Below are 25,974 nucleotides of genomic sequence, written 5' to 3' on the forward strand. Positions count from 1 at the left end.
ATCCTGTATACACTTACAAATTTAGAACAGTGACAATGGACTGACTTCTGATCCTGTTCATTTTTGTTTTTTATATTGACTTCACTCATTTCCCCCCAGAGTCTCTAATGTACTAATTGCCCTTTATCCTGCATACATCTTTAATTTTTTTTTCTGATTTGGCAAAATACTAAAACTCAAGGTCTTGATTCTTTTTTTTTTTTTTTTTATGATAGTCAACAGAGAGAGAGAGAGAGAGAGGCAGAGACACAGGCAGAGGGAGAAGCAGGCTCCACGCACCGGGAGCCCGATGTGGGACTCGATTCCGGGTCTCCAGGATCGTGCCCTGGGCCAAAAAGGCAGGCGCCAAACTGCTGCGCCACCCAGGGATCCCGGTCTTGATTCTTTTAAAGCAAAGTGAAAGCAGGTGTCACAGTACATATAATCCACTAGGTTCAAATAAGGCAATTACAGAGCTGATTTGTTCTGTTAGATAAAAGTGCAGGTGTAAATTTCTGTTGATATATACAGCACACAGAACGCCACATTCTGACCGAACCATTCATCTTACCTGGCTCACAAGAAGAGCTTTCACATCAACAATACCTATTCATACACTGACAGTGATGGAACTTCCATCTAAGAAATGTGGTATCAGCAACTATCGCTTTATGATACGTTCAGTAAAATGAAAGATATGTGGCAATTAGAATGTTTTGATCTCACCTCTGTTTTTTTTTTTTTTTAATCACTTGCATACATCTCTTCTCTGTCAATACATATTAGAAACTAGTGGAATTCAGCTGAAGTCTCCTTAACTGCAACAGAAATCAAGCTCTATTAATAATACTATTTACAGGGATCCCTGGGTGGCACAGCGGTTTGGCGCCTGTCTTTGGCCCAGGGCGTGATCCTGGAGATCCGGGATCGAATCCCACATCGGGCTCCCGGTGCATGGAGCCTGCTTCTCCCTCTGCCTGTGTCTCTGCCTCTCTCTCTCTCTCTCCCTGTGTGACTATCATAAATAAATAAAAATTAAAAAAAAAAATAAAATAAAGTAAAAAAAAATACTATTTACAGTATTACAGCTTTTTAAATGACAATGGTAGTTTACTCTCCCATAATTAACAGGACTCTAACTAGCAAGACTATTTCTTTTTCTGCCATGCTTTTTGAAAGTCTGATGTCCTCTGCTGCAGTTCTTTTTTTTTTTTTTTTAAGTCATTCATTGAATCGCTTGGTTAACTTCAAGTCCTCTAGTTAACTTCTTGTTAATACTGAGGTACCCCTTCACCTTGTCAAGGACAATTACAACTTTAATTTGTTTTCCTACGATGCTAGCCAGTTAAGGATCACTTAGCAAATTTTATAAGCTTAGTCTACTCAATCACCTAGCCATTAAATAAAATGTTAAAAACTAAGCCTACTGAACCTACTGAACACCTTCTACACTTATATTCATATTTACTGTAGTAATATAAATTTAAAGTAAAAGTTTTAGTATGATGAGAATGAAAATATCTATATTTTACAGTCAGCTCAGGAAACAGTTTTTTAAAAAAATACAAAATAGAATAAATTAAGGAGGCTGAAATATAGCCTTTATAATAATGGGCATAAAATATTCACTAATTAAATAACTGTAGTAATTGGTTACTTTATACAAATCCAAAGTCTCCCCTCCCCCTCTTAATGATGATCTTGGCTTTTAACCAAGAAGTTTGAATGCAAAAATTAAACAAAAAAATCCTGAATAGGCAGGAATATAAGAGGAAGGAAGGCTGGTGATAGTCTAAAGGAAGAAGGGGAGCTGGAGTTCCTCTGGAGGAGATGAAGGCCAAGGAAAAAGCCATGTGTTTAGGGAGATAAGTATGCATCCTTTCAAACCCTTTTTGGTCGACAGAACTGTTATACGCTATTAGCTTGTGCTTCTAGCAGGTGGGGAAAGAGGACAGTTCTTAAGCATTGGGAGCCTTTGTTGGAACACACAGTATAATAATGCTATTCCCCTTTTTAGAAAACAAAATAAAACATCATCTTGAGGGACGCCTGGGTGGCTCAGTGGTTGAGTCAGGGTGTGATCCCGGGGTCCTAGGATCGAGTCCCACATCAGGCTCCCTGCATGGAGCCTGCTTCTCCCTCTGCCTGTGTCTCTACCTCTCTCTGTGTGTCTCTCATGAATAAAATAAAATCTTAAGAAACTCTAAAAAAAACAAAACAAAAACCATGATCTTGGAAATCAGGTTCTTATGGTCCATCTGCTGTAGAATCTTCTATGACTGTAAAGAAATCTAGAGTTTTAATGGAGATGAAAAACTAAGGAGCTATTTAGGATAAATTCTAAGAATAAAAACTAACCAAAAAAATTCACCTTGAATATCCATAAAGTAATACTGGTTTAAAAAAAAATATGGGGAATCCCTGGGTGGCGCAGCGGTTTAGCGCCTGCCTTTGGCCCAGGATGCAATCCTGGAGACCCGGGATCGAATCCCATGTCGGGCTCCCAGTGCATGGAGCCTGCTTCTCCCTCTGCCTATGTCTCTGCCTCTCTCTCTCTCTTTCTGTGTGACTATCATAAATAAATAAAAAATTTAAAATAAATAAATAAAAATATGGAAGCAGGATGCCTGGGTGGCTCAGTGGTTAAGCCTCTGCCTTCAGCTCAAGTTGTGATCCCAGGATCCTGGAATGGAGTCCCACATCAGGATCCTGGCAGGGAGCCTGCTTCTTCCTCTATGTCTCTCTCTCTCTCTTTCTCTCTCTGTCTCTCATGAATAAATAAATAAAATCTTAAAAAAAAAGGAAATTATATGGAAACAATACATTTGGGCATAGAAATATGATTATTTATGTGGTATAATGATATACTGCTGTTGAAGTTAAAAAACAGCTTATAAAACCATAAAATAATGCAATATAACCTTCTTAATCATTATTTTTTAAATGATTTTATTTTGGAGTAATCTCTATACCCAATGTGGGGCTCGAACTCACACGTTCAAAGTCACATGTTCTTCTAACTGAGCCAGCCAGGTGTCCCCTTAATCACTACATTAAAAAAAGTATATTTTAAAATAAGTCTGGGAAGTTATATGTCAAAATATATTTGAGTATAGAAGATAACTTTTACTTTCTAATTACTCATCTATATTTTCTATTTGTTAAAATGAAAAGCATATGTTATTTATATAGTTGTTAAAAATTACCTAAGAGCTATCTTGGGTCAAGGACTTCCCACCATTTTGTAGAGAATAGGAGAAAATATTAATGGGAACAAGGGAGATAGATACCTGCTTCCATTTCTACTCATTTACCAACAAGTGTTCTTGCTGGGAACTCCAAACTTCAGGACTCATAAGGAACTAATTCTGCAACATCTTACAACAGGAATGACTATTCATGATTATTACTGTTTTTTTCATCAATATTACTGTTAACCAAAAAAATATTGTACAGATTACAATGTTTCCACAGTGCTTGCTACACTATAATGGATCACTAACAAGTTTCTATTCTACAGAAAGCACAATAATATTAGTTTGGGGCATTTTTTAGAAAAAAATATGTAAAAAAAATTCAAACTGAGGACTATGAACTTTTAAATACTGTACTTGAGTTGCCAATATTAACACTAAAATACACATCTTGAAAAATTAGTAGAAAAATGGACTCAACAAGCATAACTGGTAGTCTATATATTGGGTCTCCTATGTTTTGGAGAGGAAAGCACATTTAAAAGAATTGGCAAAGATGTTCAGTACACAGATAAAAAAGTGAATATTAATATAAGATGGAAAGACAGAATTTGATCTTTCTACATAAGCTTGAGGTAATTCAAGATATTTTCTATTTCTCTTTTTTGAAGATTCTATTTATTATTTATTTCCCTAGGACTCACTAGCTCTAACTTCCTAGTCTCCAACAGGATCCTTCTCAGGTCGTACCCTTTCATAACCTTTATGAAAAATATCTTATTTCTTGGCTTGTGTGGCACTTTCCTCTTAGAAGTTTCTTTCCAACCCACCTTCTTGGCTTGTCCTCTTTTGCTCACATCTTAACACAAAGGTCTATACTGGGCCCCTTCTCTTCTCACTGCACTTTCTCTTATTGATCTGATTCACTCTTATGCTTTCAGCTATCTCACTCAAGCTGCCAATGTCCTCACTAAATCTCTCACAAGCTGCTTTTCTTCTTTGCATTGAGGCTGTCCTAATTCCAGAACCTCATTACCAGTCCAAGTCCTCATCCCAAATCCCTTTCTATCTTTTGGTTGCTTTACCAACTATTGAAGGAGTCATCTTTCAGAGGCTCTGATTGCATCAGTATCTTCTATTCAAGCACCTTAAATGGCTCTCCACTACTGAATGTTCAAAGTTCAAATCTCTTTGTACAGGATTCAAGGGCCTTTGATTTGCCACCGTCCCTAAGTATCCTATATTTTATTCACAATGTCTGAACTAGGCTAAGAAATACACAGATTATGCTCTACTGCACCTGCTGAAAAACTACCCAATGTTAAAGACTCAGCTCAAATTCTATCTCCAAGTTACTCCATCACCCTAGTGCGGAAGTAATCTCTTTGTTTCTCATATATAGAAAGTACTTCTTGTGGCATTGATGCCATTCTGCCTTACTTTGAAAGAACACGGACATTTCTTAATTCCATTAATTGAATATGACTAGCAAAAGAAATACTATTGAATTATTTGAACTCCACAGTATCTTGAATGTAGCAGGCAGTGTTGAACTCAGGCTACACTCACTTAGAATTAGAGACTTCTTGTCCAAAATCTAAGCTAGAGTTTGCCTCTGCCTTACTTCTGAAGAACAGATGTGGGAAACAAATTAGCGAAATAAACCATTCTGTGCATATGTGTGTGACAATTGTGAATAAAGAACTCAAAAGAAATAACTTCAAAGCACTTCCATTTGAATTATTTTACAAGAATAATTATGAGAAATTCTACTCCCAGGTATATATCCAAAAGAACTGAAACATATTAACACAAAAACTTGCATATGAATGTTCAGAGTAGCATTATTCATAATAGCTAAAAAATGGAAATAACTCAAATGTCCATCAACTGATGAATGAATACACTGTGACCTATCCATCTAATGGAGTATTATTCATCCATAAAAAGGAATGAGGCACTGACACATGCCATAGCACAGATGACCCTTGAAAACATCATGCTAAGTGGAGAAGTCAGACAATTCACATATTTTATGATTCCATTTATATTAGGTATCCAGAGTAGGAAAATCCATTGAGATAGAAAATCAGTGGTTGCCAAGGGATGGGGGTAATTGAGATGGGATGCTAACAGGTACAGGGGTTCTTTTTGGAGTGATGGAAATGTTCTGGAATTAGACAGTGGTGATGGTTGCATAACACTGTGGATATGCTAAAAACTTGAATTATAAACTTTAAAATGACAAATTTTATGTTATGTGAACTTTATCTTAACTAGAAAAAGGAAAAAACTGAGTTTTATCCCCCAAATAACTCAATTTGGATTTGTGGTTTAAAGGAAAAGAAGTCTAACCTTTAAATCAGCAAATCTGGGTTTAAGTTAACTCTGCCACTTACTTACTAGCTGACTAGCTGTGTGATCTTAAGTACATCACTTTTTTCAGCCTCAATCCTCATCTATAAAGTGAGAATAATACCTCACAAAGTTGTGAGACTCATGAAATAATGTGAAATCATTATATAAATTCTAAAGCCCTTTATAAATGAAAAACCTTGTTATTTTGTAAAATAGTTTTTTAAAATAATAAACTGTATTGAATAGCCCATAATTTTAGCTTTTTATCATTGGTAAGTTAGATAACCAGCTTTTATTGTTATATTTGAATGGCATCTTGGACTTATAGCACTTATTCTGTGGGCACTAACAGTACAATACTTCACAGAGTTATTGAACCTTAATCTTTGAAATGAAAGGTAGTATCTAAAACCAAGCATCAAAACAAATTCTAAAGCATCAACTTGGGACACCTGGGTGGCTCAGTGGTTGAGTGTCTGCCTTTGGCACAGGGTGTGATCCTAGTCTGGGATGAGTCCTGCATCGGACTCCCTGCAAGGACCCTGCTTCTCCCTCTGCCTATATCTCTGCCTCTCTCATGAATAAATAAGTAAAATATTTAAATAAAGTATTTTAAAAAATAAAGCATTAACTAGACATTTCCAAATATCCATACTTTTACATATGTAAAACATTTTGTATTTTAAAAGTTTTCATTTGGGTGTCCCTTATGCTCTTTAGCATCAATACAAAGGAAAGCATACATTAAAAACAAGTGGGAATGTAAATTGGTGCAGCCATTATGGAAACATGGAGGCTCCTCAAAAGATTAAAGACAGAGCCACCATATGACTCAGCAATTCCACCCCTGGATATATACTCAAAGGAAATGAAATCACTATCTTGAAAAGATATCTGTATTCCCATGTTCACTGCAGCATTATTTATAATAGCCAAGACATGGAAATAATATGTGTTCATCAATGAATGAATGGATAAAGAAAAGGTAGTATCTGTATACAATGGATTATTAGCCAAAAAAAAAAAAAAGGAAATCCTGCTATTTGTGTAACATGGATGAACTTTTAGTGCAGTATGATAAGTGAAATAAGTCAGAAGGAGAAACAAAATACTGTATGTATGTGGAATCTAAAAAAACTGAACTCATAGATACTGGAGACAGATTGGTAGTTGTCAGAGGCAGTGAGTGGAAGATAGGGGGAAATTAAGTGAAGGTGATCAAAAGGTAAAAACTTACAGTTATAGGATAAATAAGTTCTAGGGATGTAATGTACAGCATGGTGATAATAATTAACATTGTATTGTATATTTGAAAGATGCTAAGAGAGTAAATTTTAAAAATTCTCGTGATGGAAAAAATTTGTAACTATGTGAGGTGATTGGTGTCAACTAAATTTATTGTGATCATTTCACTATACATACATAAGTTATGTTGTACACCTTGAACTAACATGTCAATTATACCTCAATAAACTGGAAAAATAATGATGGGGGAATTTCTTAAAATTTTCTTTCATTTCTTCGTCCTATATGGTCTCTGGCATCAATACAAGAAGGCATGTATCATTTCTTTTTTTTTTTTAAGCTTTTTTAAAAAATTTATTTATTCAGAGAGAGTGAGAGAGAGACTGAGAGGCAGAGACACAGGCAGAGGGAGAAGCGGGCTCCATGCAGGGAGCCCGACGCGGAACTTGATCTTAGGTCTCCAGGATCAGACCCCGGGCTGCAGGCGGCGCTAAACCGCTGCGCCACTGGGGATGCCCAGCATGTATCATTTCAAAAGACAAGAGACTGACTAAAAATTAAAGCAATAGGCATCCACTTGAACTAACAAGTATTCTTATGTTTAAGCTTTTGAGTATATATATATTTTTCCCTAATAGAATTAACAGTTTTATGAGGGAAGGGATCATATGTAATTAACTTCAACATCCCTTCACACAGCCTAAAATTAGACATTTACACTTATGTCACTTAAAGAATTGGGTAGGAATACTCCTTGATTACATAAAATTTATTGATCATATTTAATCTATAGTGACAGCATGGAAAGTTGTTAATACCAAAACTAAACTTCTCTGAGAGTAGCTGGCTATCTCATTCCTTAATAAAGGAAACAAAATCACACATATATATGAATATCTATATATACACATAATTTCTTATAAAGAAAAGCAAACATGTCAATCTATAATCAGTTACAAAATTGTCTTCATTTGCCTCACATTTTTTTGTCAATGAAGTGACAGACCTGACTCAAATTGGAGAAACATTCAGGTCTCTTCAATACTAGGATTGTTGACTCGACTTTAGATAGGCAGGATGAAATAGATTTACTTTCTTTTCTTTTTCTTCAAATGAAGGTCAGGTACCTCAGCATTCTGCTAGGAACTCTGAAAGATTTAAGTGTAAGACATGGTCCTTGTACTCAAAGTGTTCACATCATTAGTGAAGATAAAACTGGATGATTTAAGATACTATGCACATTTGTGTTCGATGGTTTGCTAATTTAAAAATCTGGGATTTTGCAGCAAAATTGATTTTACTTCAAACAGGAAGTGAACTTTACACAGGATCTTGAAGAAAAGGTAAAATTTGAATAGGCAGAGAGAGCAGAGGAGGGCCTTTTTTTTTTTTTTTTTTTTTTGAGTCAGGGAGTGGCAGAGGGTGACCAAGAATCTTAAGCAGGTTCCACACCGAGCATAGAGTCCAATGCAGGGCACGATCTCACAACCCTGAGATCATAACCTAAGCCCAAATCAAGAGTTGTATATTTTACTGACTGAACCACCGAGGTGTCCCCCCAGGAAGGAGGGCTTTTTGAATGAAGGAGAGAACCAGAGGTGCAGATTTAAACTTGTATGGTGTGTTGCAGAAACAGACTGACTTCAATAGAGCAGAAAGAAGAGGCCAAAGAACATAGGAAATAAAGCTGGATGAGTAGTGTGGGACAGATTAGAAAGGACGCTGAAAGTCAAGCAGAAGAGGTTAGATTTAATGTAGCAGAAACATAGAACCAGTGAAGCTTTCTGAAAAGGGGAGGAGTAGCATTTAAAGAAGGTTAATCAGGATGAATTGGAAAAAAACAGACAGAAATTGAGGAAGGCAACTGTGGTAATCCAGAGATGAGGGCCTAACGGTCTAAGTAAGACAGTTGCACAGAGAAACTGTGTTTTCTAGCAGCAACATGCTGGGCCTTCAGACTATAAAATTAGGGGGTATCAGAAACAAGAATGAGATACAGACTAATGCAAAGGCTGCCAACCAGGTAAAGGGGTTGCGCTATAGATTAAAATCTGGATGGGGATCCCTGGGTGGCTTAGTGGTTTAGCACCTGCCTTCGGCCCAGGGCGTGGTCATGGAGTCCCACATCGGGCTCCCTGCATGGAGCCTGCTTCTCCCTCTGCCTGTGCCTCTGCCTCTCTCTCTCTCTCTCTCTCATGAATAAATAAATAAATCTTTAAAAAAAAATCTGGAAATTTCCAACACTAAAAATATACTCACAAACCTTAAATGTTTTTCAAATACCCTATAAGTAGTTTCATTGCTTTCTTTACTGCAGGTGCCCACCCCAATCTCACATCTGCTTTGTTAACACAGCCCCCATGAAAATCTGCTAATGTAAAAATTCGTTGTTTTTCAATACATAAAGTTAACTGACCCACTATTGGTATCAACCCCTGATGTTAAGACAAAACCAGAAAACACTCTTCTTTATACTCAAATGCATATTCTTTATTGTGTGGTTTTACCCAAGTAAAACCAAACCAAACTAGAACAACATTCCTAAAAAAACCCAACCTTTTTTTTTTTTTTTGAGCTGACCTAGAATCTTTAGACATGGTCCTAACTTTATCTGATGGTGATCCAGTTAGAAGAAAACAAACTGTTGAGAAAATTAATGACAAAATCAACACTTAGCCATGTTGCTTTCCTAAGCTGTGCTATATCCTATTGGGAGGAAATTTCTCTGAAGTGAAAAACAGCAACAAAATGTTGCTAAAGCTGAATTTGGCACATTAACTTTTTATACTAATGAATTAAATCTACAGTTGACTCTTCCCTTGTTTCCCCTCTCCCCTGAGGATAGGAAGTATATAATGTGGTAAGAGTGAAATAAATAAATAAGACCTATAGATTTCATTCAAGTGCTCCCATGGTGCTTTTTATTTTTTTTTAAAGATTTATTTATTTATTTAGGGTGGAGGGGCAGAAGGAGAAGCCATCTTCCCACTGAGCAGGGAACCCAATGCAGAGGCTCCATCCCAGAACCCTGAGATCATGACCAGAGCCAAAGGCAGACACTGAACTGACTGAGCCACCCAGGTGCCCCCTCCCATGGTATTTTTACATACTTCTACCATAATAAGACTGATTCTTTTTTTTTTTTAATTTTTATTTATTTATGATAGTCACACAGAGAGAGAGAGATTGGCAGAGACATAGGCAGTGGGAGAAGCAGGCTCCATGCACTGGGAGCCCGACATGGGATTCGATCCCCGGTCTCCAGGATCGCACCCTGGGCCAAAGGCAGGAGCCAAACCGCTGCGCCACCCAGGGATCCCAGTAAGGCTGATTCTATTATCTATACATGATTGCATGTATTGTTTTATATCTCTTCCCATGAATCATCTTCGGGTAGACTGTGAATAAGAACTGAAATGTCCAAAAAAACAGCAAAAATAACCATAGCTACTATCACTCACTGAGATCTCCCTTTATAATGTGCAGCCAAACTTGTTCCTTTAATATGTAATCTCACTTGATCCTCACAATAATCCATAAGGTAGGTGCTATGATTGTGTCCATTTTAGAGTTGAAGAAACCAAGGCTTCAAGAGTTAAGGGATTTGTATAAGGTCACAAAGCTGGTGAGGTGTAAGAGGCAGACATGTTCAGCTGATATGCTCTGTTAATTAACTGCCAGCCTCGGGGATCCCTGGGTGGCGCAGCGGTTTGGCGCCTGCCTTTGGCCCAGGGCGCGATCCTGGAGACCCGGGATCGAGTCCCACGACGGGCTCCCGGTGCATGGAGCCTGCTTCTCTCTCTGCCCCTCTCTCTCTCTCTCTCTCTCTGTGACTATCATAAATTAAAAAAATTAAAAAAAATTAACTGCCAGCCTCAAAACATATGGGACCAAAAGTAATAAAACCTGGACATGTTATTCACTGTACAAGAATTAGGGAGGGACATCTAAGAGCTGTCAGAGACCAATGAACAGATTTCTCGAATCACTTATAATCTTTCTTTATACTAAAAACAGTGCACTCTTTTCTTGAAGGAGTAGGACACTGCTATGAAATGGAAATTAATTGTCCCCTCTTTTAGTAGGACACTTATATTACTACTTGATGGTACTGATAGCATCTCAATATCTTCTCAGTTTGGTTACATTTTTGAAAAATGCTATCACTGAGATCAGCCAGCTCAAGACTAACTAGGCTGCTTGCTGGTGACATCAGAATGCTTTTAAAAGTATTTTCTTAATAGAATATCCAGTGACCTGAACAGCCTTTTTAACTTCTGCCAGCGACCCTGAAACAGAAACTAAACTTTGAGATACTTCTCATCACATAAAATATATTCATAAGAAGACACCTCTAAAAATAACTCTCCACTGTAATTCCCTCTTTATGCATCAGGGCAGAGATGTCATATTTCCTCTACAAAGCTTTCTTGTATGTTGAAAACAGTAGGAATCTCAATTTCAAACTGAACCAATATAATTGAGAACTACAATTTCCTTCACAAGACATTATTTTTATTTGTATTTTTACAGAAATTGCCAAATCTGATGGGATGCCTTACATTTTAATTCTAACACTTTTTTTTAATGATTTTTATTTATTCATGAGAGACACAGAGAGAGAGGTATAGACACAGGCAGAGGGAGAAGTAGGCTCCCTATAGGGGAGCCTGATGTGGGACTTGATCCTAGGAACCCGGGATCACACCCTGAGCCGCAGGCAGATGCTCAATCACTGAGCTACTCAAGCATCCCTAACTCTGTAACACTTTTAACTAGAAAGCAAAACAGTTAAGGTTTAAAGTTCTGTGCACCCCTCCCCCCCTTTTTTTCTGCTAACACACAGTCTTCCACAAAATAGTGTGATCTTTGCAGAGTACGCAAGGAATATGACCAACTAAAGAACAGAACATTAAGCACATATTAAGTGAGTCAGAAGTTTAATACTCATCATCAGTGTGAAACCAGCAAACAGTTAAAAATGGTTACAAATAAATATGTACAAATTAATAGGATGCAGTTAGTAACTTCCACTTTTCCAACTAGTGGCCTTTTGGCAGGCAGCCATATAATCTGCAATAATCTTGTCACTGCTGTGAAGCTCCATCTACTTCCTCTGCCCCACCCTCACCCCAGCTATGATTGGGTTACTTGTGGTGCTGATAGAACAATCAAAAAAGGCCTCCTGAACCATGAAAATTGAAGTTAAAGTACAACTTATGTTAAGTGTTTTATATTCATAAATCTTAAAAAACACATTGTAAAATATCACATTTCAAAGATTATTTGAAAGTTTTAATTTTCTTACATATCAGAGGAATAGTTCCCAAATCAGTAATATCTACTGCAATGTTCTTTTTTTTTTTTTTAATTCTATTTATTCATGAGAGATACACACAGAAAGAGAAGCAGAGACATAAGCAGAGGGAGAAGCAGGCTCCACGCAGGGAGCCTGACACAGGACTGGATACCGGATCCTGGGATCATGGCCTAAGCCGAAGGCATACGCTCAACCACTGAGCCACCCAGGTATCCCTACTGCGATGTTCTGAAATGAAAATTCATCCTACCTACGGTTGTAAGGCTTTGATTTACACATCTAACACGTAAAGTATCAGGAGTTTGGAAGTCAGGATTATATACATTTCATTTCAACCTTGTTTTAAAGAGCCTAGAGAAATTAGTAAAGAAACTATTAAGGCAGCTTTCTTTGCTAATGAAATATTTTGCATTACTTTTTCAACATACAAACTGTTAAATTATTTACTTTTCTACTTCATCTAATTTCATTTTATGGACTAGAGTAGTGCCATAAATTATTACCTCATGGCTAAGATATCTTATTTTTATATTTTAATAAGTAACTAATCTTATGTATTAAAACAAAAAAGTTACAGAACAAGATAAACATGATCCTATCTTCTGACTTTTCTGTCTCTAAATTTGGCATTATGTTCAAGAAACTGCTCTGTGTTCTATTCTATTTCCCTTCTGGAAAAGAAGAAAAATAGGACGTGGCCTTGATATTATTTAAGATCTCTAGGATGAATAGTGTGCCATTTTGAGCAGATTCATTTTGAAATACTGTTTTACAGGAATATCAATCATAAACACAAACTATTCATTTAATAAAAATAGCCTTCAGTATATCTAAAATTTTTGTTTAAGAGACTCTTCTGACAAGATTTTAATATTTTATTTGCAGCTGAGTATTTACCTTACTTATGCAGAAAAAGGGAAAAAATCAATTTCTGAAAAAAGTTCTCACTCATATTTATTTGTATAATATGAAACTACAAACTAAAATAAATAGAACATAGGAATCCAGTGATTTTTGAGGTTGATTACTCTCAGCTGGACTTTGAGCTAAAGCCATAAATATTCACATGAAATTCAACAAAGTTTATTAGCAATGCTTAGACACAAACCATATTTATAATAAAATGCTAAATGTAAAACAAAAAGTAAGCTTACTCACAGATCTTCTCAAATGCATGTCCTACATCTCCAATCCAACATACTAAAAACCTTAAAAATTCTTTATTTAGCTCCAGCAATAAGTAAGATTGCCCCAGAGATGACTTTCTTTAAAAAGCCGCCTCTTGTTCATTAGGAAAGATAAAACTAAGCTCAGCTTAAGTTGTAAGAACAACACCACGCTATCAGCACCTTCATTCCGAGAAAGGAAGTTATTATAGACACAGTTTTATAAATGAGGCTTCAAGAGAGTACTTCCTGGTCAGAGAGTTGACGTTAACAGCTCTACATTAACGTATACAGCTTTACATTTTGACATTTTGGAAAGAACTTTCTAAAAACTTTCACTGAATTCCGCCCCCCCCCCCCCCCCCCGCCCCCGGTCCTTACAAAAGAGAAAAACTTGGTCGAGCTAAACACATCTTATGTAAAGATCTATGAAATTCTACCAATAGCTACTGACACGGTATCATGTAAATATTAGAACTGCTTATTCCTATTGACAATAATATCAGTTTAAGTTTTAATTATTTTACACTGACGTACCCTCCATTTCCCCCCCTCCCTGTATGCTACCGTCAAGTTTCAGGGGACAGAACATTAGAAGGTAAAGAAAGAACTTACTTAAAGGAAGACAACTCACCAATTCCTTGACAATGAAGAAAATGGAAATAACCATCCACAATTTAGTTTTCAAATTTAAAGTGCATTCTCTTTTAAACATATATACATATATATGTAAACCTTGAAGAAATGTACAATCCTAATAAGGAACTGCAGATAAAACAGCATGTCCTGGGCGCTGCACACTACTATGGGTATTGCAAGCTAAAAGTATTTCCTGTTAGGACGCCCATTGGTTCCCACAGGTGCAAGTGCCTTTGGGTGTTGCCGATTTAACTCTTCCTTTTCTAAGTGAACCACTGAAGATTTCAGGTTGGCACAATCAATGCTAAGAACTATTAGGGTAGAACTACATTGGGCTAATTCCAGAGCTTCCCCCAATAGCTTGATTTTGAATTGACGATTATTTAATTCAACAGGGCTGGAGAAAATTCATTTCAACAGACTTTCATTACTTTTTTAAGATGCACTGTTTTTAAGAATGTATGTGACTTCACTCAAAAATGAAAATCCTCTCTCTGTACAAAGCACTGTTCTAGGCACCAGGAATATAGTAATGAACAAAACAGACAAAGTCCTTGTGGTCATTCACACACTATCTAGTAGACTTTTGATTATTTCATATATGATGAGAAAACTTCCATAAAGTCAGTGACTAAAAAAAATTGTATGGGAATTTGAAAAGTCAAATGTAGAGCTCATTACTATACAACATCGTAATTAAGGCCCTCACCTTAAACCTAAAAGAACTTTTCCAGAACATAGTACACAAAAGCAGGATTCTTTATGTTTTCAATGTTTCAAAAAAGCCAAGTTGGAGGCAATAGCATATGTTCCAGCAGGGAAAAGGGAAAACTCATCATGAGTCACCAGTGACTAAGTTCTTTTAATTCAGGCTTAAAGCACATTTCAACCCCAATCACTTATATATGCAGAAAACTGATAACTGATAATATCAGAAGCTTGACTGACCAATTTTCAGGGTTAATATTACCACCTAAGAAAAACAGCTGAAGTGATTTTAAGGGGATAATGCCTCTATACTGAATTTTATTATAATTTTGGTTTTACTATTCTTTAATGCCTAAGAGCTGTGCTAGCAAGTGTCCATTGGGTTTTGTTACAATGAACAGTTTTCTTCGATTTTAGCCAGACTGAGACACAGTCGTCTTGGATGTATGGTGTGGTAGCAAGAATGGCATTTGTTTGAAATCAATAAAACAAAAATATAGTAAATTCAAGGCAGCTCAAAGATAAATGTAAAATCCAGAGAGAGTAAGATATACAGATAAACTACTCTTCTAAGCTATATCTTACTTCCTTAGGATTTTACTTTGCATGTTTAAAATAACAAAACCGTCTTTTTAGCCAACAAATTGGAGGAATTCCCAAAGACAAATTGAGCTAGTTAGTCATTCAGTGTTTATTGAATACCTTCTACATGGTAGGCACTGTTTTATGAATTGGGATACAGCAATGAATAGAACAAAACTCTCTGCTTTCATACTTACATTCTAGTGTAAATATATAAGATAAATAAATAAAATATTTGGTATGTTAGAAGGTAGTAAGCACTGTGGAGAAGAATACAATATGGAAGTTAGAGATAATAATAATTTTATCTGTTAATAGTTGCAAATTGTTTATGTCACAAAGTAAAGAATTTTCTCTGGAAGAGCAAACTGTTAGATCTCTCCCAGACTCTACCTTTGACTCAAGTGACCATCTTCTGTTGCAAATGAAAGGAAATCTTATTTTATTTGTTGCTAATACCCAGAGAAAGTTTGGAAACTTCCGAAGACCTGAAGCTAGAACCTATTCCTTACAGATAAAAACAACACGTAAGGAAACAAAAATAACAAATCCCAAACACTCAAGAGTCAAAATTCACTTTCGGGAATATTATCAAGCCAAATATGAGCATACAACTTTCCAGTCCTTGGTAGCATTGGCATTGAATTTACCAACTGCCAGGGTCAGGAGGGAATGTTTCATTTAAGAATTCTCTCTGTTATCTTCACTGGGAGCAACAGTTATATTTAAATATTATTTTTGAACCTAAAATAAGTATTTAAATTTAATACAATTCAACAAATATTTACTGAGCAGATAATAGGTGCAAGATACTTAGTTAGATGTGTATGACACCATCCTTTTAAAACCAAGAAGACGGACATCTAGGAAAGACAAGTACAAACCTTATAATGTAAAATCAGAGGGAATACTAATGTAATAAGAAAACATACAAAGTACTTAAGGAATTCAAGGCAAGAGAAGCAAGGAGGATGATCAAAAAAGGCTTCAGGGAAGACGGCATGAAAGTAGGTCTGAAAAAGAAGAAACAGAAGGCATGCTAGGGAAAAGAAATGGCAGGAACAAAGACCTGGAGATGGTAAATCAGTAAGCAATCAACCAGTATGTAGGCCCATCTGGTTGGGGTGCAGGACACACACACACACACACAGAGATTAGGAGCAATAGAAACAGATCTGATAAATCTGGACAAATTCAGTAGACCATAGGGAATTATTAAAGTTTTGAACATGTGAGTGACAAAATCAGAGCTGTACTTTAGGTAGAGTAAGAGCAACCGTATAAAAGAGACTGCAAGATCATCACAGTAGTCCTTTAGCTCCTTCTTAGACCACTGAGAGGTATGAAGTGGAAACTGTAGTGAGTTGGAAAACCAAATCTATGTCACAGGGGTCAAGTTTACCACTGTCTGATCTTGGGAAGTCACTTACTCTTACTGTCTCTATTTCCTCATATGTGAATCTATTAATTATTCTTTTTGGAGTCAGGGGCCATGGGATTTATCAACTGATTAGATAATGGGAATAGAGCAAAAACAATAGAAAACAACAATAAAAAGTTGTTTCAAGTGATTAAAATAATAAGCAGCTACCATTTATTAAACACTTTCATGTGCTTGTCATTGTGCTCAGCACTTTATATAAACTTCATTTATTCCTTATAAGAATCCTGTGAAGTATGTATTCATATTTGATGGATGAGAGAATGGAGAGCCTTAAGACTTTTTTTTTGTAAATTTATTTTTTATTGGTGTTCAATTTGCCAACATATAGAATAACACCCAGTGCTCATCCCATCAAGTGCCCACCTCAGTGCCCGTCACCCAGTTGTCCCCCCCCCCATTCCCCCACCCCTAGTTCGTTTCCCAGAGTTAGGAGTCTCTCATGTTCTGTCTCCCTTTCTGATATTTCCCACTCATTTTTTCCTCCTTTCCCCTTTATTCCCTGTCACTATTTTTCAAATGCCCCAAATGAATGAGACCATATAATGTTTGTCCTTCTCCGATTGACTTATTTCACTCAGTATAATACCCTCCAGTTCCATCCACGTCGAAGCAAATGGTGGGTATTTGTCGTTTTTAATGGAGAGCCTTAAGACTTAAGTTATTTACCCAGGGAAAGCCAGCTGGCATAATGACAAAGCCAAAGTAGATGCCTAGGTCTCTCTGAGTGAAAGGTCCTTTCTCCTTCCAACGTATCATGCTGTTTCTTAGACAACAGATGAATAATGCTAACATTCACTCATGTGCTCCAACAGAATCCCTGTCTCTTTCGTATATAAGAAACAAAGTGTGAATGTAAATATGATCTAATAATTTGCTCATCATTAATTAATTCACTCATTCAATTCACATTTATGGAGCATCCTTCATACTTTCTGCCTGGTATTAAACTTGGCATGGGGGATGCAAAGATGAATACTACTCAGCTCTGCCTTGAAGTGCTCACAGGCTAGTAAAAGACAAATGCATGCAAAAAAGGAACTGGTATACAATGACAGAAGAGAAGTTTTGCACAAGAGACAATAGAAACATAAAGGTAATGAAACATAATATTGTTAATTTTTTATCTCTGCCATTAATTCTTGACCTAAATCATTTAAAAACTGTATGTGTTTTTTGGAAATATTTGTATATTTACACACACACTCTCTTCAAGAAATAAAGGCTAGGGCAGCCCCAGTGGCCCAGTGGTTTAGCGCCACCTTCGGCCCGGGGTGTGATCCTGGAGTCCCGGGATCGAGTCCCATGTCAGGCTCCCGGCATGGAGCCTGCTTCTCTCTCTGCCTGTGTCTGCCTTTCTCTCTGTCATGAATAAATAAAATCTTAAAAAAAAAAAAAAAAAGAAAGGCTAATGTCCACAACAGAATGGAAAATTGGACACAAACTACGACTTTGTTCTGTGTGTCTACTGCCAACACTTATTAGGTTATTAGTTTATGTAAGAAAGCATTCTGCCTTAATTAGTGCCATCTATTGTAACGGGTAAATAAAATCTATTTGAATTGTCATAAGCCTTGATTGTTGTGGACATAAGCCTATGTATGTCATGAGACAGAGCTGAAACATAAAAATAAACATGGTGCCCAGAGTCCTTGCTTAATCTGGAAATAAAGGGTTATCCCATTGTCCATCAGAAATAGTGGATGGAAGTAAAACTGAAGTCTTCTAATTGGTACTTCAATAATTGACTAAAATATTAAGAATAACAAAATGTATATTGTGGGGTTGAATTTGCTATCCATCATTTCACTGAGGCTAAGTGGAAGGGCCCCAAAGACTAGGCTCCAGCATGTAAATTCTCATGTTAGTACCTAAAGCCACATGGGCCACACCTCTTTGTTTAATGGGAGTGGTTTTCCTAGGCATAAAATATTCTTCCTAGATATAAAGTATTCCAAGGCCAATTCTCTTTCTCACTCATTCTACAGATGAAAAATGTGTATGTATGGGATAGCTGACAATGGTTAGGAGGCTGATCTGTGTAAACAAACCAAGAAACTGACCCCTAAGTCATTCTATTACAAAATAGAAATAATTTAGATTCAATGTCTCTAACAAATCTCAGGTCAGACAGAAAAAAAAAATCGCATTAGGTTGATTTATAAAATATTTAGGTAGATTTAATATAACATATAGCTGTAATGATCAAGTTAATTCCTGCTAGTTATCCTAAAAATTCTAAATAGTTGTTGTTTTTAATTTGATGTCTGTAGTTTAGAAATGAATTAGATCACATTTTGGTCCATAAACTCAATATACCTATCTATAAGGACAGCTAGACTGATAGATGCCACTTATGTTTCGTTTTTACTCAGTCTGAGTTTAAGAAACAGTAAGAAACTTTTAATATATCCTCATAAATAACAAAGCAACCAATTAAATGAATGATAAAGCTAAATAATCACAATCTAAAGCTCCTATTCTGAACTACAACTGCATAATATCTCACAACTCAAAACTATTTATTCAAAACTCCTCACTGGTTGACAGAATCATTGAAGATGAGCTCATTGAATCTCATTGAAGACTGAAAAGAAGTCTTCCCCTAGCAGAGTCATAAAACACTTTTGGGTAGAAGCTTTCTGTCTGTCTGTCAGTGTATTTTCTTTTGGGGGGCAGGGAGGAAACAAAGGCTAGAAGAAAAGATTATTAAAGAAAGATGCTTTCAAAGGAAACTCTAAAATGAAAGTATCAATAGTTTTCATTCATCTCTATACTACTGAAAACAACAAATATGCATACTGTCAAGCAATGAGAACATTTATTCTGGTTCCTTAAATATTGAACCAAAGCAGCTATCAAAAGGTAGATTCTGTGATGACAATGGTTTGATTGTGTATGACTCAAGTGGTAAAGAAAGTGTAAAATGGGTTATTGTATCTACTGGGTAGTACTTGCATCCCGCTAAACCAAGAGTAAGAATAGTTTAAGAACTCCAACAAATCAAAAGGACTTGCATTCTGTGGTTGCTACAATCATTCCCTTAGAAGTGGGAAGCTCCTTCTTAATTTCTTTTCAGTATATTTTTTTAATTGAAAAGAAAGCGTTTAAATGAGCACAGGTTCAATGACTTCACATATTTATAGTTTCTCATGGTGTCCTTCTATTTTGTGAAATAAATGAAAATAAATTCCCATACAATTCCTACCCTCCTATTTACCCACTCATCACCCCAAGGAATAAAAAAAGTCACTATAGGCCTTTTCTATCACTAAAAATTCTATTATGAAGAATCTCTCTTCATCATCTCTGGATCAATACCATAATGTAATGTGGTTGAAATGACTGCTTTAGTCATCACTCTAGGGAGTACCAGAACATTTTCTTTTCTTAAAAGGAATTAATTTAGTTCTGTCTTAAGAAACTACCACTGTACCAGTCAGAAATGATCTAACAAGTATGATCAAAAAGCTCATCTGCTCAAACATTTCTATTACTTTGCAGAATTACTGGTACTGAGATTCCCAATCCTTCCACAGACCGTTTCATAAGTTATAAGCACTACATAATGAATCTATGCACTGTGTAAATAACCCCTTGAATGAACCAACTTTATTTTTTTTACTTGAATTTGACCTAGAGTTCTGGAAAAATATATTTACTGTAAAAAATCATAATACATCTTAAATAAATCATAGTGTCATATTTTAAATTTGTATTTGTTGTTGTTGCTCTTCTTATGTCCCTGTTATTTCTTAGGGGAGGACTTCTAGTTGGTGGAATTTTCATAACCATATCCAGCTACACACTCTCTGCAGTCATATAAGAACTGCTCTGTATCAGGTAATATCAAATAAAATCCCCAAATGACACATGTCCTCTACTTATTATCACCCTGATGAAAATGACTTCAGTAATGTTTGTCTTGGATTTAAATAGGCAGTTCTATGTAAGCTTTCTCCATTATGTCTTGGGGAAATAAAGCAGCATTTCTTTCTTTCCCTTCGTTAAAGCTGCCCATTACTACATAAGGGTAAAAAGCTTCTAATAAGACACATTCTAAACCGGAAACAAAGAAGATATCTAAGTAACTGTGAAATGATAATGACATTCCTCTTTATTTTCCCCAAACCACCATTTTCTAAGTCTGCTTCTATAGAAAAGAAACCAGTCACAAAGAGAAGGGGTGAGGAGGAGCAACACATAGAGAAAAAGGTAAAAAGATTCAAGTGCAAAACTGCTTGGTACAACTGTGACAAAGCTTGTGCAGTCAAGAGAACATCTGGGAGGTAGTCAGGGCAGTATTAACATATCCTAACTACTATGAACAACTAGCCTGGTCATTAGTTTAATTTTCACATCCATCAAAGTAGGAAGCTGCCCCCCAATTCCCACCCCCTCTGGCTTTCCACTATTTTGTTTCAGCATTTTAATAGATGCACACTTGCCTCCTACCAGGGCACAATGTCTGGTTTAAACAGGCTTATCTCTCTCCTTCACTTGTCCTGGAATTACGCCTAAAGCTCAATCCTGGTAGCGTTTAGGATGGGAAATTTAATTGGAAAGAGCTGTCAGTTTAGGCACTCCAATACCTCCTTTCAAAATTTAGTTTGACCTCCCAAGTATCTCCAACACATCAAAGTTAAACAGTCAAACTTAGTGTATATAGCTCCTTTGAATCTGCATTGTAAATACTGATACCAAAGCGCTGCCAAATCCTAAAACCTATCTTAGTTCCTTGAGCTGGAATAAAAAATACCTGAGTCTATCACCACCAACATCCCAATAAATCCCAAACATGGGTCCTTCCCTTTCAACTGGCTTGTGGTGGCCTGGAGAAGCCCTGTCCAAGTTTTCAGGTTCTGGAGAAGGTATCAAGGTCGACGAAGCCCCTCACTTTCAAGGCATCCGCGCCAAACTCTGAGGAACACCTCGGAAGCCAGGGGGCCAGTGAGGAGAGAGGTCGGGCAGTGCGTCTCTCGCTCTTGCCGAGACCTCGGCGCTTCTGCCAGACCCTCCAGCCCTTGAGTTCTACTCAGGGGAGGTTTCATTACATAATCCCTGCTCCAGACTCGCCCACAGAGTCACGGGCGCTCGGGCTGTCCCGCGTCTCACGCAGCACGGTCGGGGAGATCCGCTGGCTGCGGACCCTGGGGGCAGCACGCGTCCCCTCACTGCGCGCCGCCAGCCTTCGGATCGCCCGGCGCAGCGACCCCAATCCAGGCATGCTCCCCTCTTCCACTTCCGCTCGCGCGCTCTGACCCGGTCTCTGGGTCCCCCTCACACTCGCTGTCCAGACCCCTCTCGAGGAGGGGAGTCCTCCCCGTCAGACCTGCTGTCCCGAGCCCTCTCGGGGTCCTCTCTCTCCAGACCCCCTGTCCCAAGTGCTCTCTGCGACTCCTAAACCCTCCGTCCTGGCTCCTCTTGGCGTCCCCCTATCAGATCTGCTGTCCCGGCCCCTCTGGGGTTCCCTCCCTTCAGACCCCCTGCCCAACCCTCTGGGTCCCCTCCCTTCAGACCCTCTGCCCCAGCCCTCTGGGGTCCCCTCTCTTCAGACCCCCTGCCCCAACCCTCTGGGGTCCCCCCTCCTCAGAGCGCGTCCCGAGCCCTCTGGGGTCCCCTCTCCTCAGAGCGCTGTCCCAAGCCCTCTGGGGTCCCCCCTCCTCAGAGCGCTGTCCCAAGCCCTCTCGGGGTCCCCTCTCTTCAGACCCCCTGCCCCAACCCTCTGGGGTCACCCCTCCTCAGAGCGCGTCCCGAGCCCTCTGGGGTCCCCCCTCCTCAGAGCGCTGTCCCAAGCCCTCTCGGGGTCCCCGCTCTTCAGACCCCCTGCCCCAACCCTCTGGGGTCCCCTCCCCTCAGGGCGCTGTCCCGAGCCCTCTGGGGTCCCCCCTCCTCAGAGCGCGTCCCGAGCCCTCTCGCGTTTCCCGCTCAGACCCGCTACCTCAGCAGCTCTCGGGGTCTCCTCTCCCCAGTCCCGACAAACCCTCTCCCGAACTCCCGCCGCTCGAGTCCTCCCGGACCTCACTCCGCCCAGGGTCCCCTTGCCTCGGCTCACTCTGTCACCGTCCCGCGCCCCAGTGCTCTCACCTCAGACCTGCTGTCACCACCCCCGGGCCCGGCGTCGCCGCCGCCTCCGCCGCTTCCTCTCCCACACTTGTTCCCGAGTCGCTCTTCTGCCGCTGGTCCCCCGGAGGATGCCCGGGTCGGGTCGTTGAGTGCCGGGTCCGGCCACGCAGAGCCTCCGCCCGCGGTCTCGGGGTCGGGTCCCACTCTTTCAGGCAGGACCCCGCCGCCGTCGCCGCCGGGCGCCACACGGACCCTCCCGCAGCCGCCGCTGCTGCTGTCCGAGGTGCGGCTCCTGCCAGGGGTGGCCAATCGCACCCGACTGCGCCGAGCGCGCTCCGCCCCACGGTCTCAGTTCGCCCGCCCCCTGCCCCCGACCACGCCCCCAGCTCGGCTCCAATAGGCTCTCTACTGACCTCCCCTGACCGCGGGGCACGGGCCTGGGGCCTGGCATAGGTACTCGATTGGAAGCGCCTGGGAAGCCGAGCCGCCGATGGCGCCTGAGGATTGGCGGAGTTGACGGTGGGCGGGACGAGACGGGGCGGGGTTTTCTCAGACGCGGAAGATCTGGCAGCTTCAGTTACCCCGCGGGCCCGCCTGGGGTGCGGTCCGCCTTGTTTGCGCGGCGCTGGGGTCAAAGTTCATGGCACTCCTCTGAGCCTTCACTTTTCTTGGGAGCCTCCCAGAGGCCGAGCCCTGGGACTCCGGGGTGGGGTGGGGGCGGGGTCCCACCGTGTGGGGAGTCTTGGAGGGGGTCTCCATTCTTCCGTCCTGGCTTAGTCCCCTAAGTAGTTGCGCCGTCAACTAATACAGCGTGCATTTACTCCGGCCTTGTAAATAGTTCCTGGATTTCAGTTCTTGTAGATCTTTGGCAAGGGAGGTGCCCTTGCATTGCGTTGGACACACGTCAGTTTAATGCTGTTGGAGGAGGGGAAGATCTTTATACGAGGTCTGTACTCTGCGCCAGGAAAGCCTTCAGCACCGTTGGGGCTCATTTTGGGGAGGAACAAGGACCAAACTTGAGAAATGATCAGTTTGTGGGTTTTGATAATCATTTCGACCGTAGGAACAGGAACTGTGTGGTAGGCTTCAGCGAGATTAGTCAGCGTATTCGTTTTTAGGGCTAATGTTGTCATGATTCTGTGTGAACTGATGGCCAAAGGGCAACCTGTGATGATCAGAGAGACTCGTCTGCCAGGGGTAAAAGGGCATGGGTCACTCAGCCCTTCTATACATATATATATATATATATATATATTTTTTTTTTTTTTTTGAAACTGGATATGTTAAGTCAATACCAAAAATCGAAATCTGCTGTCCTTATTCATAAGCCCCAAAGTTTATGGACTTCGACAATTCAGCATTTTTTGAAGAAATTGTTTCCTTTCAGGCACACTATTCGATCCTAAGCCTTTGTTAGATTTGCTCTCTGGAAACTCTCCCATCATGAACTCCTGTGTGTAACTCCTGCTGGCAAAATTTGTTTTCTAAACACTACGTGTTTTCCCTAGTGTTTTAAAATTACAATGCTCCCCTTTGAATTTGGGTATAGGGTATGCAGAGAGAGCCTGTGGAAATGAAGCTGGCAGGACTTCATTTGGGGTGAGTTCTGAAGTGGATGCTTCCAGAGCAGTGTTAGTTATTTTAAAGATTTTATTATTTATTCACGAGAGACACAAAGAGGCAGAGACACAGGCAGAGAGAGAAGCAGGCTCCCTGCAGGGGACCTGAGGTGGGACTGGATCCCAGGACACTGTGGTGATCATGACCTGAGCCCAAGCCAGATGCTCAACCACTGAGCCACCCAGGTGCCCCAGGGCAGTGTTGACTGGCATTTTGGAAAGGGATGAGGAGAGATTTCAAGGTAGTTCTAGGGGAACTTGATTTTTTTATAGGTCCAGGGAGACTATCCAAGATTATTTTATTTATGTACGTATATATATTTTTTAAGATTTTATTTATTTTAGAGGAGGTGGGGAAGGGGCAGAGGGAGAGAGAATCCCAAGCAGACTCCCCATTGTGTGTGGAACCCGAGGCTGGGTCAGATCCTATCAGCCCATATCACGACCTGAGCTGAAAACAAGAGTTGGATGCTCAACCGACTGAGCCACCCAGGAGCCCTGAAAATTATTATATTCAACAATTATAAAGGTCAGGTAAGGCTGAAGTCATGACAGAACTTTTTTGACTAGGTCCTCCTTCTTTTAAAGAACATATATTAAGAGCTCATCCTAGCAATTCTGCAGTTGGGAATATGGGTTGAAGAAATGTAAGTTTTCACTACCAGTGTTCAGTTGTGTCTATTCATATAAAAAAATGCATGACCATTAACAGATGTTATTTGCAATCAGAAGATAGAAAGAAAACATAAGCAAGATGAAAATTCCATATCTTGAAGAAACCAATTAGCAACGAAGCCAAATTTTTTTTTTTGGATTCATTATATCAATGAACTCTAATTTCTAAAATGGTGCTTTTTCTGGTCTATGATTATTGCTTCTGATGGAAACCCAAGTTGCTCAATATAGCTGATTCCAAATAAGTTAGCTGTGATCTAATATAAAAATAGAAATGACTTCATCCTTTGGGCAAGAGGCAGTTCTAAAATCCTAGTTTCAATACAGACGGTGGCTCTACAGTGAGCCTCAAGAATGACTCTTACTTAGAAGGAGCTTCAGAAGACCTCAGAACTCATGGAAAGATATTGCAGCAGTCCAGTTTGCAAATTGTTGTTTTGCTGGGAGGAAAAAAAATCTCCCACAAACAGAACCAAGATTTTCATTAAGACAAGGTAGAAAATAAATGTTGAAATAAATGGGATGAGAATAAATTTTTTTCACTTTGAGAAGACTCTGCAGGGTCCCCTTCAGAGACGAATTTGAGCACAAAGGATCTGAGAATCAGGATACTGGGGTCCACCCTAGCTTTTACATCTGTGTTCAGCCTTACTACTCATAAATTACTTATTTTATGGAGTCTTGGGAGCAACATGAAGGGGGCAGGGGTACTTTAAACAAATAAACATCCCTTTTCTTGTTACCCACAGCTAGACAAGGGACATCCTAAATTTGTTCATTAATAACAGTGTCTCCTACTCAGATGGAATCATATGCATTAATTTATGTGGGTATTCAGTTCTCTTTCTCTCTTTTTTTTTAAGATTTTATTTATTCATGAGAGACACAGAGAGAAGCAGAGACATAGGTGGAGGGAGAAACAGGTTCGCTATGGGGAGCCGGATGTGGGACTCGATCCCAGGACCCCAGGATCACACTCTGA

The 25,974-nt window shown here is 39.3% G+C and overlaps 1 protein-coding gene across 3 annotated transcripts in view; it reads right to left on the minus strand.

Annotated features, from left to right (window-relative positions):
• Positions 1 to 23,041, minus strand: part of TAOK3 (TAO kinase 3) — a 179,369-nt gene extending 156,328 nt beyond the window's left edge. The window contains exon 1 of one of the 3 annotated variants that reach the window (XM_025474127.3): positions 22,720 to 23,041. The gene's annotated coding sequence lies outside the window, so the exon portion shown is untranslated. Of the gene's footprint in view, positions 1 to 13,254; positions 13,434 to 13,896; positions 14,055 to 22,719 lie in introns of those variants that run through there. The other 2 variants (XM_035706323.2, XM_025474128.3) reach the window with 2 other exon arrangements.
• Positions 23,042 to 25,974: the final 2,933 nt, after the last annotated feature.

The sequence above is a fragment of the Canis lupus genome, chromosome 26, assembly GCF_003254725.2.
Source record: "Canis lupus dingo isolate Sandy chromosome 26, ASM325472v2, whole genome shotgun sequence".
NCBI classification, from domain to species: Eukaryota; Metazoa; Chordata; class Mammalia; order Carnivora; family Canidae; genus Canis; species Canis lupus.